The 14,522-nt window shown below is 46.4% G+C and overlaps 1 pseudogene; it reads left to right on the top strand.

The window, feature by feature from the left end:
- The first annotated feature begins 7,656 nt into the window (after nt 1–7,656).
- On the top strand, nt 7,657–13,297 carry LOC118026542 (annotated as a pseudogene).
- The last annotated feature ends 1,225 nt before the right edge of the window (nt 13,298–14,522 follow it).

Here is a 14,522-nt window from a genome sequence, read left to right as displayed (position 1 = left end):
GAAGTGGTTGGATCTGGTACTAAACTCCAAGGGATGTGGGAGAAGTCTCACCCACCTGTGCATCTGCTTACAGGTAGACAGACCTAGCTATAGGTGTTAGTAAGAGCAAGATTCACCAAACCTGCCCCAAACACTCTCAGATGTATCTGGGAAAATACTAGAGACTGCTGACTTGGACAGACACCCATGGATAAGAAAGAATTTGTAGCCATACAAACTCACCAAGGGGAGACTCCAGAATGCCAATGGAGCAACATCACCCTGATACCAAAGCCAAATAAGGACACTACAAGAAAAATAAAACTATAAGCCCATGTCCTTGATGAATATAGATGCCAAATGGAGACCCAAGAAATAAACTCCCACGTACACAGTCAACTAATATTTGACAAGGGAACCAAGAAAACTAAATGGAGAAAGGATAGTCTCTTCAACAAATGGTGATGGGAAAACTGGATAGCCATATATACAGAAAAATGAATTTGTACCTCTATCTTCTATCACTCACAAAAATTACAAGACACAGATTAAAGATGGAACATAAGATCTGAAACTTTAAATCTTCTACAAACAACAACAACAACAAAAACATGAAAAAAGCTCCTTGACATTGGTTTTAACAATGATTTTTTTGGATATGACAACAAAGCACAAGTAACAAAAGTAAAAATTAACAAATGGGACTACATCCAAGTAAAAAGCATTTGCACAGCAAAGGAAACAATCAGCAAAATAAAAACACAGTCTATGAAGTGGGATACATATGTCATATAACTCAATAACAACAACAAACAATCTGATAAAAGATTGGTACAGGAACTCAACAGAATTTTTTTCCAAGGAAGGTATCCAAATAGTGAAAGATGGTCAACATCATCAAGCATCAGGGTAATGCACATAAAAAGCACAGTGAGATATTGCCTCACACAACTGGAATGTTTGAATGGCTATCATGAAGAAGACAAGACATTATCAGTGTTGGGGAGAATGTGGAAAAAATGGAACCCTTGTGCACTGTTGGTAAAACGTAAATTGGTTCATTTAGTATGGGAAATAGTTTGGAAGTTCCTAAAACAATTTAAAAAAAAAGAAAGAAAAGAGCTACCATATGATGCAGTAATCCTATTTTGAGGAATATAGCCAAAGGAGATGGTATCAGTATCTCAAAGAAAAATCTTCACTCTTACATTCACTGAAGCATTATTTACAATAGTTAGGATATGGACAGAGCCTAAGTGTTTGTCAGTGAATGGATGGATAAAGAATATGTGGTGTTTACATGTGATGGAATATTATTTGGGTATGAAAAGGAAGGCATTTGGGACATCACTGATGTACCTTGAGGGCATTATGCTAAGTGAGATAAGTGAGATAGAAGGCAAACACTGTATGTCATCACAAATATATAAAGTCTAAAAAACCTGAATTTGTAAAACTAGAGAGTAGAATGGTGATTAACATCGGTGGGATGGGGGCAGGGATAGGAAGATGTTAAAGGATACAAACAGGTAGTAAAGAAATTCTGGAAAACTAATGCACAAGCAGAAAGAAGGGAATAATAAAATATTAGAACCAAGATGAATAAAATAGAGAATTAAGAATAGAGAAAAACAGGGAAGGCAAAATTGAAACGGGTACACTGGGGCCCAGCTCCTAAGATGTCGTCCTGTCCTACCCTCCACCCCAGCTAGGTGTGCCTGGGAGGAAGATCCAGTGAGGGCTAGGGGACTGCAAAGCGGGGACAACTTCACTCCTCACCAATAGGCAGTCCCAGCCCTAGAGTCTGAAGAGTCCATAGAGGGCTCTTTGACAGAGGTAGCCTGAGCCTGGGCTAGTTCTATCTTTATATTTGTCCTTCCTTGGTGAGAGGAGAAGCCATGCTCCTTGGAATTACTCTGCACGGTCCTCTAGGAGTCGCTATTTTTCTGTAGGGAGGATTTGCACTGGGACTCCACCATCAGTCTGTTGTCCTCTAGACGAGATTGTGTGTGGGTAGATGAGACCCTGCTGTCCATGGAAGTAAAGTCAACCTCAAAGTAGGTTAGTGGATGCTTTATTCCTTGTTTTACTGAGGACTACAGCCACAGAGACACACTTTCAAAATGCTGTGACGAGCTGCTGAAACTTGTTAGCTATAGGGGATTATGAATTCAAATGCACAAGGGCGGGGGAGGAGGAAAGATGGTAGAGAAGTAGGGGACCCTATTTCAACCGGTCCCCAGAATTGAGCTGGATATCTACCAGACCACTCTGAGCACCCATGAAATCAGCCTGAGATGTAAGAAGATCTGGATCTCTACAAACAGAATATCGCAGGTGGTTGGTTTTGAGGTATAAAGCGGGAAGCCGTGATTCCGCGGGCAGATATCGGAGGCTAAACGGCAGCGGTAGGGAGCCTGTCCATGGGGATCCTACACTGCTGGTGAGCCACAGCCTTGCGCACTGGGGATGGGGCACAGACTCGCAGACCAGTAGCAGCAGGGAAAGAACTTTAGGGTAGCCCCCAGGATGGGAAGCCAGAGGGGCGTGGTCATGCATTCGAACTGGGAGCGGCTGGCACTTTTAGAAGCACAAAGGGCAGAGACATGCCCTGACCTGGAGGCAGGACTGGGAGCACTGCGGAGGGGCGCACAACCCAAGATGCTACAGTTTATAGCAGCACGGACAGAAACGGAGATGGTGTGGCCTGGAGAACTCACTGAAGAACAGACAGCGATCTCTCTGCTCTGAGGCAGAGGGTTGGAAATTGTCTCTTCTACCCCGACTCACGGAAGAGACGCGGAAAGCCACCAGGGAAAGCCGCCAGAGAACAAAAGCCCCCAAAACTGATTCCCGCTGAGCCCATCCCCTGCCACAGGGGGGCAGGGCAACTCCGCCCAAACAGGGTTGCCTGAGTAACAGTGCAGCAGGCCCCTCCCCCAGAAGACAGGCTGAGAAAAAAAGAGACCAGCAACCCTAAGGTCCCTAGAAAACAGGTGCATCTTGCTTGGGTTCTGGTCAATAATTTGGACTCTGTACATTCCCTCAAACACCCATCAACAGAATGACTAGGAGCAGGAGCCTCCAAAATAGAAAAGACTCAGAGATTATGACTTATACTGCAGATTTACAAATGGATGCAGATATAACCAAGATGTCAGAGATGGAATTCAGGCTAGCAATTGTTAAGACAATAGCTAGAATGGAGAAATCAATTAATGGCAACATAGAGTCTCTAAGGGCAGAAATGAAAGCTTAATTGGCAGAACTTAAAAATGCTATCAATGAGATCCAATCCAATCTAGATAATCTAACAGCTAGGGTAAGTGAGGCAGAAGAACAAATAAGCAACCTGGAAGACAATATAATAGATAAAAAGGGAAAAGAGGAGGCCAGGGAAAAACAACTCAGAATCCATGAAAATAGAATCAGAAATACGTGACACCATGAAGCATTACAGTGTCAAAATAATTGGAATCCCGGAGGGAGTGGAGAGAGAGAGGACTAGAAGATGTATTTGAGCAAATCGTAGCCAAGAACTTCCCTTATCAGGGGAATGAAACAAATATTCGCATCCTAGAGGCAGAGAGGACCCCTCCCAAGATCAAGGAAAACAGGCCAACACCCCGGCATATAATAGTAAAACTTGCAAATCTTAGAACCAAGGAAACCATCTTAAGGGCAGTTAGGGGGAAGAGATTCCTTACGTACTGAGGGAGGAACATCAGAATAATGTCAGACCTATCCACAGAGACCTGGCAAGCCAGAAAGGCCTGGCAAGACATATTCAGGGTACTAAATAGGAAGAACATGCAGCCAAGAATACTTTATCCGGCAAGGCTGCCATTTAGAATGGATGGAGATGCAGAGCTTCCAAGACCGGCAGAAACTGAAAGAATATGTGACCACTAAGCCGGCCCTGCAAGAAATATTAAGGGGGGTTCTATAAAAGGAGAAAGACCCCAAGAGTGATATGCAACAGAAATTTACAGGGACAATCTATAAAAACAACATCTTCACAGGCAACATGATGAAAATTGTCATATCTTTCAATAACCACTCTCAATGTGAATGGCCTAAATGCTCCCATAAAACGGTGCAGGGTTGCAGATAGAATAAAAAGACAGGACCCATCCATATGCTGCCTACAGGAGACTCATTTTGAACCTAAAGATACATCCAGACTGAAAGTGAAGGGATGGAGATCCATCTTCCATGCCAGCGGACCTCAAAAGAAAGCTGGGGTAGCAATTCTTATATCAGACAAATTAGATTTTAAACTAAAGTCTGGAATTAGAGACACAGAAGGACACTATATCATTCTCAAAGGGTCTACCCAACAAGAAGATCTAACAATTGTAAATATCTATGCCCCCAACATCAGAGCAGCCATCTACATAAGCCAACTGTTACCAAAATAAAGAGTCATATTGATAGCAATACGTTAACTGTAGGAGACCTCAATACTCCACTCTCAGCAATGGACAGATCATCTAAGCAGAAAATTAACAAGGAAACAAGAGCTTTGAATGATACGTTGGATCAGATGGACCTCATAGATATATACAGAACATTCCACTCTAAAACAACAGAATACTCATTCTTCTCGAGCGCACATGGAACTTTCTCCAGAATAGACCACATACTGGGTCACAAATCAGGTCTCAACTGATACCAAAAGATTGAGATTATTTCCTGCATATTCTCAGATGACAGTGCTTTAAAACTGGAACTCAATCACAAGAAAAAATTTGGCAGAAATTCAAACACTTGGAAGCTAAAGACCACTCTGCTCAAGAATGTTTGGGTCAACCAGGAAATCAAAGAAGAACTTAAACACTTCATGGAAACCAATGAGAATGAAAACACATCAGTCCAAAACCTATGGGATACTGCAAAGGCGGTCCTAAGGGAGAAATACATAGCCATCCAAGCCTCACTCAAAAAAACAGAAAAATCCCCAATTCACCAACTAACTCTACACCTTAAAGAACTAGAGGAAAAGCAACAAACTATGCCTAAGCCATGTATTAGAAGAGAAATAATTAAAATTAGAGCAGAAATCAATGAATTAGAAACCAGAAACACAGTATATCAGATCAACGAAACTAGAAGTTAGTTCTTTGAAAGAATTAATAAGATCGATAAACTACTGGCCAGACTTATCCAAAAGAAAAGAGAAAGGACCCAAGTTAATAAAATGATGAATGAAAGGGGAGAGATCATGACTAACACCAAGGAAATAGAAAGAACCATTAGAAATTATTATCAACAACTATATGCCAATAAACTGAGCAATCTGGATGAAATGGAGGCCTTCCTGGAAACCTATAAGCTGCCAAGACTGAAACAGGAAGAAATTGACCACCTGAATAGGCCAATAACCAGTAACGAGATGGAAGCAGTGATGAAAAACCTCACAAGAGTCCAGGGCCTGATGGATTCCCTGGGGAATTCTACCAAACATTCAAAGAAGAAATAATACCTATTCTCCTGAAGCTGTTTCAAAAAACAGAACCAGAAGGAAAACTTCCAAACTCATTCTATGAAGCCAGCATTACCTTAATCCCCAAACCAGGCAAAGACCCCATCAAAAAGAAGTTCAGACTGATATCCCTGATGAATATGGATTCCAAAATCCTCAACAAAATCCTAGCTAATAGGATCCAACAATACATTAAAAGGATCATCTACCACGACCAAGTGGGATTTATCCCCGGGATTCAAGGGTGGTTCAACATTTGCAAATCAATCAATGTGATAGAACACATTAATAAGAGGAGGGAGAAGAACCATATGGTCCTCTCAATGCATGCAGAAAAAGCATTTGACAAAATACAACATCCTCTCCTGATTAAACCACAGAGACGTTAAAAATACGAATGATCAAAAAAATATATATATACACATATATATCAATGATCACCAAGAGCTCAGGGCAAAGGGGAAAAATAAATATTTGAAGCACAGGATTTTTAGGACACGGAACTATTCCGTAAGACAGTGTAGTGATGGGCATATGACATGCATTTGTCAAAACCGATCAATCTGTACAACACAGAGAGTGAATCTAATATAAACTGTGGACTTTAGTTAATAATAATATACCAATATTGATTCATAAATGAAATACACCACACTACAGAATGATGCTAATAACGGAGCGAAATCTGAGAGGGGAGATATATGGAACTCTCTGAACTATTTTCTCAATTCTGTAAATCTAAAACTGTGTTAAAAAATAAAGCCAATTGTTTTTCTTTAAAATAAAAAAAAAATGGATAAAGGCTATGAGTTCTTGCCAGCAGTTCTCCCAAATACTCGCTCTTCACAAGGTAAAATTTGTTGTTTGTAAAAATTAAGGGTTTTTGATTTCCACAAAGACACCAGAAAGGCCCTGAAGTCATCTTAATTCATTATGTTTCTATCACATCTGATTGTTCAAAAACACTGCTTGCATGCTTTCACTTTACTGGTTTTCTGGTTCTCCTGTTTTTGAGATTTCCTTTAGCTTACTTGGGATGGTCACAGAAGGCCGACTTTAGTCACCTGCTGCAGTCTGAGTGCACAATGCGAGGAGATGGGAACTAGCAGGAGACAACGACGGGGCGGGAGCACCTTCCCGCCACCTTCTCTGTAAAGCCAGGAAGGCTCACGTTCCAGGTCCAGCTCCCTCCAGCTCCAACCATCAGACCTGTTTCTTGTGCAGTGTCCCGTGCGCATGCGCCCGGACCTCCGGCTCTCTGGCCATCCGGCTCCAGGTAGGCAGTGACTGCGCTTGCGCTCCTGCTGGCCCGCCTCCTGTCGTGTCCCTCACCAGAGGAGCTCACGGACGTGGTGCGGGTGGTGTCCGCGCATGCGCTCTCCGTGTCCGTCCGCGGAGGGCTACCCTTTCCCTGAGGAGGCACCGACTGCGTCTGCGCGTCTTCTGCTGCGGTTTCCGTCGTGGGTCGGCGGTGTTTGTGCAGAGTGCTGTCGCTCTCGCAGGGGTCGCCTGTGGGGATGAGGACACAGTGTTGTGTGACGGCTCCAGGTCACAATGGACAGAGCTGAAAGGCAGCCTGCGCGGCGACGGGGAGACGGGGGTTCCCGGGACACGCGGGTGGGGAGCGTGTTCAGGGGGAGGGTGGGGGCGCCGAGGCAGCGGGGCCGGCCGCTGCACCTCGCGCCCCCGAGGTGGGGTCTGGTGCAGCCTGGCTGTGCCCACCGGAGGCGCAGGAGCCAGCCCTGCGGGGCCCAGGGAGGGGGTGCCCTGCGCGGTGCAGTGACAGCAGGGAGCGGCGCCCAGACCACGACCTAGACCAGGGTTGAGTGCGTCTGACCCTCGCCTCGCGGAGAGCCCGAGGGGAGACCCCGGAGAGGGCGGGGGAGAACCTCATCAGGACCGGGACTCAGGGTGGGAACCCCCAGGGCGAGTGCAGGAAGGCCTGCGAGGGAGCCGTTCAGCACGGACCTGCCTGGGACGTGGGCGCTCTGGACCCGAGCGGGGACCTGACCGGGGTCAGGGAGGGGCTGATCCTGGCCCTGACCAGGGAGCAGGGAGGGGGCAGTGGTGCAGATGGAAAGCAGTCCAGAAGGTAGAACACGTGAAACGCTCAGATCCGGTGGTTTGTCGTCGCTTGGAAGTGGTGGCCACGTTCTCGGGTGCGGTGAATCCGTGGTGAGAGTAGGGAACTGTCGTGGGCCTGGGCGGGGGTGGGGGGTGAACATCTGGAGTCTGAGTCAGGAGTCAGCAGAGCATCTCCACGGTTGTAGAGGTTGTTCCCTGCACAAGCTGGCTGGGGAGCGAGGGTACGGCCCCGCTCGGGCCTGCACCGATCACCGAGCCGTGCGCTTATCCTGGTGCTGGTCTGGCTCAGCCAAGAGGAGGCGCGCCTCCCTCCAGTCCCCCCGCGGGCCCTGCCTGCTAACTGCCAACTAACCCCGGGTGGGCGTGTCCCCGGAGGGCCCGTGTCTAAGTCACACCGTGGCAGGCTGTGTGTGTTGTGTGGCGGTGGTAGGGAGACATTCTAAGTGACAGGGACGAAATAACCTGCCTCCTCTTCTCGGGGACTTAGCGCAAGGGAGCGCGGAGAGCGGCATGGAGTCACCAGAAGACAGCACTCAGAGCTGCCGCATTCTTCCCATGTTCGGCAGCTCTGTGGGAAAGCTGCAGCAGCTCCTGGGCAAGGGGGAGTACCTGCTGCTGAAGGACGTGCCTGTGTTTGAGAGCGACTTTATCCAGGTGAATCACCCATCCTCCCCCTTCCCCCGACTCATGCGTCTGGTCCCCCCTTCTCCCCGACTCATGCGTCTGGTCCCCCCTTCTCCCTGCTTCTCCCCGATTCATGTGTGTAGTCCCCCCCTTCTTTACTCCTGTTCATTCTTTTCTTCCCACAACAACTTATCGAAGACCTATCATGTGCTGAGTGTGCAAGGATGTCTTCGGTGACATTGCAACCGGGTAGAGGAAAGCGACAGTGGTTTTGTTCTGTTTTTATACTTCCTGATTTATCCACCCAGTTTTATCAGGTGGCTGCCCTTTGCCATACTTGCTTCAGATGTAATATTTTTTGGAGGAAAAACATGAATGTGGTTTAATCTTTCTGGACACACTTCCCTTCTTGCATTTCCCTTTCTCCCCAGCTACCACTGCCCCAAGTGTGGTCATTATTCTCATGCAGGTTTTGTCCCTTCGTGTGTACCTGTTAAACGTTTTATGACTCTTGGAGGTGCAATACGGTCTTGGGTGGGACGTGTGGACTTGCGACATGATGTCCTACTTGTTCGGCCATTTGCAGCTTGCTTTTTCTCCCTCAGTGTGTTTTGTAGAAACTTGAGGCTCCAGATATCCTGAAGCCATATTTATATGGTTCTCTCCAGTATCCAAAGCAATTGGGTGTCCATTTCCTGTCAGCCTCACAACAGCCTGCTTATGTAGGCAGAACAAAGATCCCCATTTTACTCAGGAGCAAACTGAGTTCCAGGGAGTGAGGTGACTTTCCCAGTCCGTCAAGTGGCTGAGGCCCCCGCTTTCGGGACTTCAGCTCAGGGAGTTTCTACTCCACATGGCTTTCAGGATGATGGTGTGGGTTGGGGAATAGCAGTGCAAACCAGACTTTTGGTGTGAGCAACCACACACCTTGTAAGTGTGACAGCAAGAAGAGTAGGTGAGAGTAGACCCCTGCGAATCAACCAGCAGCTCCACAACTATACTTCTGTCACTGATTCTCAACCTTGACTGTTCCTTGGAATAACCTAGAAAGTGTAGAAAACACTGATGCCCAGGACCCACTCCCAGGATTGTGGTGTAATGACCTGGACACTCTGGGCAGCAGGGCGCTGCAGAGCTCCCAGTTTATTGAAATATGTAGGCGGGATTCAGAGCCAGTAAACTCACACAGACACGAGACATAGATGATTATTCTTGTTCAACTACTGGAGAGTTAGGTGTAAGTGACTAGCATTATGCCCCTTTATCTTTAAATTCTTCATATGTCTTCTAAGAATTTGGACATTTGCCTATGTAACCACGGCACAATTTCATGAAATTTGCTGTTGATAGAATGCTATCATACTAGTGAGCGTTTACATTTTCTCAGTTGTTCCAATAATGTTCTTAATAGCTGTATTTCCCCATCCGGGATCATGTTTTACACTTGATCGTCACACCTTTTTACTCCTTGAGTCCAGAATGATCCCTTTGCATTTCATGGTTTGTTGCATTGGTATTTTTTAGGCAAAAAAGCTGTTTTTAGTTTTAATAAAATGTCCATTTTGCTAAAAAAAACTACATTTGTTTACTCAAACACTTACTGGGAAGTACTTGCATCGTGCATGGTCTCTTGTGACTGAAAATCTGGTGATGAACAACTTTGTCCATCACATCTGGGCATGTGCAAGTCAATGCAGAGCACGTTTTGGGGGCTGAATTGCTGGGTCTTTGGCTGTGCCTGCCCACTTACTATTTTAATGGTGAACACAGGTACTTCTAATACAAAAGCATCTGATCACAGGCACATTGAGGAAAGGGAGTCTGGCTCCTCTGAGAGCTCAGATTGGAGAGGGCGATACGAATCCGTTCTGTTGGTATGGTACGCAGCTTGAACCATAGCCCGCTGAGTTTTTGCCGCACACCAAGAACTGTGGTGGCCACTTTATTTAGGAGCAGAGCAGAGGAGGACCAATAGGACGTAAGACGATGCCGCTTTCCTCTTTCTTCCAACAACAGATCAACAGAAGAGGAGAAGTGATTGATGTGCACAGCGCTGTGCAGATGATGACGGTGGGCATTGCATATACCAGCCGCCACCTCACAATGCCCGATGCCATGCTGCTGGCACAGCCGGCTGTGAGCTGTGCAGCCAGGGCCAGAAATGACCAAGATACCCAGAGAAAGGACCTCAGGTCGACAGAGAGATTGGAGCTGACCAGGCGAGTACGGGAACTTTAGTCCCTCCCTGTAGGACATATGCAGAAGGGGCAAGACCATCAAGCACATGATTCACCATGACACAGAGCCCAGAGTGAGCGCGCCCTCCACCGCATGACCAGCAACTGTGGTGTGGATTCAGAGGAGGAGAAATCAGACACCTTTGTGGGGAAAGTGGCTATCGATTGTAGAAGAAGGGTTGTGGGAATAAGACCAGGAAGAAAGTTGGAGACACATAGTTGCAGGCCGTGCATGGCAGAGTGGGGGGCGGTCTTGTAGGTGGTCAGGAGCCATCGTGGTGTTGCATGAGGTCCAACGAGCTAAGTGCTGTTCTCCAAATTAAGACTGCACTTATCAGCGATGAGGAGGTGGACATGAGAGCTGAGGTCAAGCAGACAGGATTTGGCAAATCCTTTAGCAGAGAAATAGATTCGGACTGGGCCAAAGGACTCCCTCCCTCTTCCTTCCCATTTGTCTCAACCTAATCCCCCACTTCTTTGCTCCCCAACAGGCTGCTTCCTTTGAAGTTTGTCAAGTTATCCATCTATAATCATGAGAAAAAACAGTTCCACTTGAAGCTTGCCACTGGCCGCTCTTTTAACTGTGCCTTCCTTCAGATGCGAGACAAGATCTGTTTGCATGCTGGGAAGACTTAGTGTACCTGCTGAGACCGCCAGTGGAGGCTTACAGTGGGACCCAGGCCCAACCTGCTGGTGACATGGTCTCCATACCTGGGTTGGAGGCAGAGCACAGGAAGAGCCCAGCAGTAAGCCTTTGCATAGACTCTTGGAGATGGGGCCAGGGTGATTTGGAAGAGCAGCTGAGGCTTTTCCAGGCTGCTCTCTGAGGCTCACCAGGAGAAGGCATTGCATTTGGAAGAACTCGGGCCAAACAAGGCACCATGCAGAGACCTTGCCACACTGGAAAGGCCCCAAGTGCTTCTGAATATCCGTGGCCCCTTAGATGTCGGCTCCTCTGCTCTCATAGCCAATGTTCTAATGCCCTCAACAGCATCCCCACTGCCCAGGCCACTCTGGGACAATTGCTACTACAACCCAGGTGGTCCGATCTTTTAGGGGACACTTCCAAGTATGAAAAGTCCTTCCTTAACTGGAGCTGCGCACTGATTTTTCTTTGCATCTGTGGCATGCTTTGTGCACATGTGCGCAGTTTGTTTCTGAATAGGAGAATGTAAAAGAGCATAGCTCTTGGCCAGCAGTCTCACTCCTGGGACTCTTTTGCAGAAATGCTAAGACAAGTGTATAAAATAGAAGTGCGAGGATGCTCCCTGAATGGCCACAGTGCTCTTCTGGCACTGGAGCTGTCCACGTAAAACTTGAGTGACCATTGTGGGGGTGCCATAGAGGGGATTCCTACATCCACTGGACTTGATGACCTCAAAGTTCCTCCCAGTTATAAGCTCTGGAGTGGTTCAGCTTCAAGAAGGCAAGTGACAATCCCTTCTAGTCTCACTTACTTTCTTCTCTGCTTCCCTGTTTCTCCCCTCGGCACAGGCCATGGAGCTCCACGGAGAAGGGGATCAAGATCAGGTCAATATCAGGAGCCTTTCCATGGTCACTGATGTGTCTGGGGCCACCTCTCTGTCTTATACTGGTGGGGAAAGAAACCGACAATACGCTTCATACTGTATGCGTAGGAACACACCGTCTGTCCCAATCCAGGCACCTGCAGGGCCTGTCCAAAGGGCAGAACCAGGGGCAACAGTAACTCTCCAGGGCAGCATGAGTGTGGTTGAAGGAGGGGAGGCAATCAGCAGACCTGTTACAGACAGCACGGAAGGTCCGGAAATGGGACCCTCCGTCTCGGCCTTTCAGAGTGAAGGCAACATGAGCAAACAGGATGGAGGCCAGAGAGTCTCCCCAGTCCAGGCTGAAGCCCCAAGGAAGAGTAAGGGAAAGGAGAGAACTCCCACTGAAAGGCTTTACCGTCTTAATAGGATGTGGGAAAACAAATCATTCCTGAAATCACATGGAACCCCTCGGGGAGATAAAAGAGAGAACCAGAGCAACCTAAAGGAGCGAGGATATGGCTCCCTACTCCAGGAATACATAAACCTCAGCCTCACCCAAAAGGGGTCCAGGTGGGTGGCCAGATTTCTCTCCCTCCCTGCTTTCTATTGGCCTTAATTCATTTTTTCCATTTTCAGATGCCCAGTACTCACGTGCATGTGGTGAATCGGGATGAGTGCAACCCTAGCTCTCTCCCCAAGGAGTTTGCAGTCCAGTAGAAAGGGTTGCACACTCCTTTGCTCATCCTTTTCACTTGCTGCAGAGCACCGTACGTGCTAAATCCTGGATGGCACAGGTAAACGAGCAGTACAGTCAGAAAGTTGGATGTGTGAGTTGGATTAGGGTCTGGCTGTTTCGCTCTCTGAACTGTGAGCTCTAAGAGGACAGGGACGTTCGTGGCACCTCAGGAAGGAAACTGCAAGTCCTGTTTCTTCCTCTGTGCTGGTCCTGTGTGCACACATCTGGGTCTCACAACCAGAAACAATAAAGTTCTATTGATCTTAGTTTTACAGAGGAAGGAAATGGGGGTTCAGAGGACATGAGTAACTTGGACAAAGACACACACACACACTGATGAGTGTACAGTGAGGATTTCAATCTGTCTTTCTTGCAGCTAACCTGTGTTCTTCCTCAGCATTTGGGAATTATTCTAATCACTAATTCAAAAGACAAGAATGAGTACTCAAAAAAAAATTCAAACTTGTGGAAAAACTGCCAAACAATCATACAGTTTCTGTATATTTCTCCTCCAGCCCGTTCTCATAGTAACACTCTGTCAGAGCCAAGGGATTAACATGCTACGTAATCCTGACTCAGAGAAACATTTGGATTGCATTGGCATTTTGGTTCCAGGATCCCACACTGCATTTACTGGTTATTTCTTTGCAAAAACCAATTGTTTGCCCCCCGATTTCAGCATTCATTGGTGGATTTTGTCTGCACCAGTTATTCTTGTGGTGTTTGCCTAATGATTTTATGTTTCCCTGATTCCCTCTGGCTATATTAATTGGAATCCACTGTTAGGAAGAAGTATCCTTTCTCACTCATTTATGTTTTTATTCAATTATTTATTTGTGACATAGATATTTGTTCTATGGGTTATAATCAACTTTTTTTTTTTTTTTTTGCTTTGATTGTTCTAACTAAGGTCAGTACAAACTCCTTTATGTTGTTTCCTGTGTTCCTTCAACAGGTCCCGTCTTTTAGCATTTCTGGCGTTTCCAGATATTCCAAGGTCATATTTTCCCTATCTCAGCTTTGTAATCAACTGCTTTTCCAGGGAGTCCCAGCTCTTTTTATTGGAAACTGGTGTTTATATAACAAAATATTGTCACTACGTGGTACTTGTTTTGACTAGGTTTGTTCTATTTTGTTTTTCAGGTTATCTCAAAAATTGAGGAGGAGCTTGTCTAGAACTAGGTCAGGTAGGGTACCATAATCCAGAGATTGGTTTCCTTGTCCCGACCACTCTTGTGCAGCTTCTCCTAGTCTCCAAGGCCATGCACGTTACCCATTCGTGGAACTCAAGGATATCAACTAGAATGGATCTCAAATGTCAACACAGTTCACCCACCCATTTCAAAGATAGGGAAACATAATTTTCTTAAAGTGGGTCAATTTATTCATTTCTTGAAACAATTAAATGCCTACTACATGCCCTATGATAATAACTGGTATATATAAACAATTAGGCAGAGTGGGGAGTACATGCAGAGACACAGGATATAGAGTCTCACAGCATGGAGACAGCTGGGTGAGTTTAGAGAGCTCACAGCTCAGTGGAATTGGAGCAGGAGATGCAGGGGGCAAGATGTGTTCAGGTGGAGATGGGGAGTGCACAGGAGTGATTTGACCACACCTGTGCTTAGAATGGTCACTGCATAAGTGAGTACAGGAAAACTGGAATCAGAGAAGCCAGTTAGGACTTTGACCATGCAGGGGAGAGATGATAAAAGGCCTGAACAACAGGCATGTAGAGGGGACATGGGCATAGACCCCTTAGAACGTGGTGAACAATTAGACAAGTGAGTGAGGGATGACAGAGAATATGAAATGACACACAGACTTTCTAGACTTGACGGGTAGATAGTAGCGCTGTTTAT

The sequence above is a fragment of the Mirounga leonina genome, unplaced genomic scaffold (genome assembly GCF_011800145.1).
Source record: "Mirounga leonina isolate KUSES-001 unplaced genomic scaffold, KU_Mleo_1.0 Mir_239, whole genome shotgun sequence".
NCBI lineage: Eukaryota > Metazoa > Chordata > Mammalia > Carnivora > Phocidae > Mirounga > Mirounga leonina.
This window is presented reverse-complemented; position numbering and strand designations above follow the sequence as displayed.